Consider the following 4,465-nt stretch of genomic DNA (forward strand, 5'->3'; position numbering starts at 1 on the left):
TCATTTATCGTATTGACATTTGTGTGATTTGTATTCTCTATTCATTGAAATTGTGTTTCAATTTGTCGTGCTTCAGTTTTGAGCTGTCATCCACATTTACGATTTTCATTTACTTGGCTAATTTCAAAATGTTGAAACTTGTGCCAAACTTCAGTCCAATATTTACAAATTTAATGAGGTTTGACCGGAAAATAGTCTCATCTTACATCTGATCATTGATTGCCCTTGAATTCCCTTCTAATACTATATTTCCGTTATTTGCTTACAATTTCGGTCTAGTGTTGCTTAGTTTCAGGATTCTCCAAATAAATATTTGAATTCGTTAGTTTCTCAAAACATAATTTAGTCCACTTTCACCGTTCGCCGTTTTTATTTATCATAACTTACCCAAATTTATTTTCACTTCCTGCCAATTTTTTTGTTCGAGTGACCTTGTTACATATTTATTCCCTTCCTCTGCAGTTAGTTCGATTATTGTTCTTTTCATTCTTCCTTTTGTTTACCTTTTTTGATTTTATTGACAGTTTTTATTTGTGTTTACTTGCATTTGTTTCTTCGTTGCTTTGCAGCTTTCTGCGTCACTGATTTGCTACAGTAAAAGTTTTGAAAAGGTGGTCCCAAGTTAGTGAAGAAGTGTTGATCTGCAGCAACCGGCAACTAAAAAAATCAAAAAGAAGAAAATGACCGAAGAAGTGTGAATAACATGAAATTGTATTTTATTGCATTTTGAATAAAGGGGTGGCTTGTTTCTCAGCGCTCCACATTTGAGTTTAGAAGTGCTTAAGATTTTTTTTGGAATTAAGTACTTTTGCTGTGGTTGATTAAACAATGTTATTTATGATATGACTAAATTAAGGGGGAGGTTAGGGTTTCAACAAAAAACAGAGTTTTTTGCGAATTTATTTCTTAGATATGGATTGAGTAATTTTATTCGGATCTTTTGTACAGAAATATTGAAGCATAAGCCTGTAAGCATAGCAGGTTTGTATATACGCGGAGCTGCCTATTTAAAGTTTTCAGATTTGCTAAGATGTAGAGCGGTTTGCAAGTTAAGGAAGTTCTACTTTTAAGTACAAAAAATAGGTAAGTTTTATTATGTGTTTTAGTTAACGTTATTTATCAATAAAACCGAAATAACAAATTTAGAATTTGCTCAAATATAAACGCGGTATGGAGCATAAATAACAGAGAGGGAAATACAATTTACGAAAAGGAAGGAAAACTACTTTGAAAAAAATTTGCAATGCTGTACATTTCATTACCAATTTTTTGTTGTTGTTGTGCCTAAAAATATTTAAATGAAATATATAGCCTTTCCACTTTTTACATACCATCCTTTTATAGTTTGTCCAATCATAGCCGTAACCCAGAAATGATTTATGCAATATGTGAATGCAAACTGTAGAAAATAAAAATTTTTTCTATAAATATATGAGCAGAAATTATACTATTTCAAATGCATAGATAACATAAAGAAGTAAAGATTTGCTTTCTACTTGGTGTGATTGATTTTGAAGCCGAAAATTTTTAAGAATAACTTAAATGTCTTAACATAAAAAGCAGTGAATCTATTTAAATAGGAAGTAAATGAATTAAAAATTTGTAAATGCAAAACTAAATGTAAACTTTTGCCCTCATCAAACATTCTTTTCCATTGACTGAATAGTTTTTGTTATTAAAATGCAGGCAAAAGTTTTGCACTTACATTCTGTTTGGGTAAACCCATTTTCGACACATCATTTCACTTCTCTACGCATCGATATATTTTACAGAATAATTTACATAAATATAGTTGCATCACAAAATTGTTTGGTCGTAGTTTATACGAAATTTCATGTTGTAATTATTATTTGAAAAATATACGTTCGTTCGCATTTTATATCAAACAAATTTGTAAGATAAAAAATAAAAATAAAAATTAATGAAAAGAAAGTTTAGTGGCGCTTAATGAAAATCCCATTAAACTAAAAATATGTGAATAGCTGAAATGGCTGTAACAACAACAACTATTATTTATCTATCATTTACCTTTCAACTAAACTGCTTTGTTTATATATTCACATTTACGCTAGAATTACAAACTTATTTCACTAATTCGATTAAAACCAATGATAATTTGTTTAAATATCAATATGAAATTCGGCTGGCTTCACTACATTAGCGCATTTTTCCAACTGCAAATGGTGATTGCTCTTTGATTAGTTTTTGCAGCCAGCGGTGCAATTGCAGTCATTATATAATTTATTTAACTTATATAAGTTGCAGTAGATTTTGTGGGAGTTGTGTACTTTTAATTCAAGTTGGTGGGTTCGTTTTGTGGGTACTAAAATTTGACAAAAGCGGGTTTTTAAGTTTGGGGAATATTGTTTTACATGTGCGTATTATTAAATTTATAGACGTAAATTGAAAGTAGTAGGCATTACTTAAATTTGTTTGCTGTGAATATATGTATGTGTTGCTTAGAATTTTCTGCACATAGCTGTGAATGCATTTATCGAGTTCTCCAACTTTTGGGAAAATTCAAAATTGCTTAATTTGTGAAGACAACGTGGTAGAGTTGGATGAGAGTATTGTTTACTAAAGTTAGTTGGTAATCTAATCAATGCATATTATTTTAAAGGGTGAGGAAGTTTTTTTGCCAAAAAAAAAGGAGAAATTTAAATGAGTTCACTCGATTTGTCGGTTATTATTTAAATAAATGTCAGAAGTTTTCTTTCGCATACATGGGGTTTTTTCTGATTTCATAAATAAAACTCATAACGTGTTCATCATTTAAATACTTATTATATGTCAAAGTAAGGTGAAAGTTAAAAAAAAAATAAACAAATACCCTTGCTAAGTGTTGTAGCCAGTTTTCCTCCACTCTTAAGGGGTCAATAGGGTAGTCCCCTTTCAAAAACAATTTTTTTTTTTGCATTTTCTGTTCTCTCATACCCTTACAGTTAATGTAGAAACCCACTTTATCATTGAAAGTTTTCAAAAAAGGCCCAAAAATAATAATACCGCTCAACGTTCCGAGCGCTCGGAGTGCACAACTCAAACTTTAAACGCGTTTTTCTCAAAACACACTTTTTTAAACTGGCGGACATGATTCTGGTCGAACTACTCAACCGATTTGCTTGATTTTTTTCTTTTGAAATGTTCACAAAACGCCTGGCTATCTTCAATACTATTATAGATTCATAATTTTTTATAATTTATTGACAATGCTATGACCAAATTTATGTTTTTCCTTTGATTCAGAATTACATACTTGTACAATATTTTATACGCAGGCCTTGAAAACTATTAAAAAATGATTAAAAAATGTACTTTTTTTTGTTTTAATTTTTACGGTAAGCCTTTTTGTTCCACATCCTCTGTGGTTCATGAGTGCATTGTTTTGAGAATTTGTAGTTTTTATTAATCTCTTGGTGTCAGTTATCATACCAAAAACAATAACTGATATTTTAGTAACCCAAACATTATGGGACACAAGTTCAACAAGGTAATTTACAGCGTCAAAATATAGCAGCCATACTGCTGCGAATTCTTTAATTTTTAAAAATTCGCTGTATTCTCTCTTCAATAGCAATTCTCTTTTACTTGCTTCGTTGCATCTCCATTTATTCTCTTCAAGCGAAGTGGCGTCTCTTAATATGCTGTTAACTTCGTTGAATTCGCCGCAGTTGTGGCACGTCGCTTTGGTTATGATAATTTTGAGGAAAAGGCCGACAGTCAAAAAGTATTGTTGTACGTGCACCATGAAATTGTTAACATTATACTATAAGTGAGTGCTAGAGTATGTAATTATTTCTTCGTTACGCACATATATACATATGTATTTGAATACAGGAGGCGAATTATGAGTTTTTATCTTTGAATGCACGGATGTCTTAAATGTTATACAAAACAGTTTTAACAGCTGATTTGTATGCAAGATGTATAAAAGACTTTAATTTTACTTTCATTTAAAAATACGAGTAAATCAGAGTTTAAAAAAAAAAATCTCATAAGAGAAATTTTGGCAGAAAAATTATGAAATAATTACAATTTTCATGAAAGCAACAAAATAAATCAGCAAGTAAAAAAATTAGTATATATACACAGGAAATATAAATATAATTATATAATGGCATGGAAGAATATTCGATTTTATGTGTACACAACAATCACTTTGCCTTCGATTCTTTATGTTGACTTCCGTATGCTGTGTTCTTTATTCTTATTCAAATTCTTTGCATACAAACAGGCGACCAAACAACTAGTTAGCGGTGCAACATACATAGACCGCTGGCTACAAGCGTGACCAGCACATTACTGCACATCAACCAGAGTAGACTCATGAGTAGTGTTAAGGCTTCAACACCTTACTTATTTGCATGTTGTGGCTTATTTTATTCCCTACAGTTTCTTCTTTTTTTAACATATGTATGTTTGCGTATAGTTATTTCCCTAAAGATAAAATGCAATATCCTTCTTAGGT

The 4,465-nt window shown here is 30.7% G+C and overlaps 1 long non-coding RNA gene across 1 annotated transcript; it reads right to left on the reverse strand.

Moving 5' to 3' along the window:
- Positions 1-314: 314 nt before the first annotated feature.
- Positions 315-3,508, reverse strand: LOC120781301. The gene is made up of 4 exons (XR_005706046.1): positions 3,430-3,508; positions 2,029-2,323; positions 1,332-1,399; positions 315-657 (listed from the first exon to the last, which is right to left on the reverse strand). It is a non-coding gene; the product is annotated as an uncharacterized LOC120781301 (long non-coding RNA).
- Positions 3,509-4,465: the final 957 nt, after the last annotated feature.

Source organism: Bactrocera tryoni, unplaced genomic scaffold, assembly GCF_016617805.1.
Source record: "Bactrocera tryoni isolate S06 unplaced genomic scaffold, CSIRO_BtryS06_freeze2 scaffold_545, whole genome shotgun sequence".
In the NCBI taxonomy this organism is placed as follows: Eukaryota; Metazoa; Arthropoda; class Insecta; order Diptera; family Tephritidae; genus Bactrocera; species Bactrocera tryoni.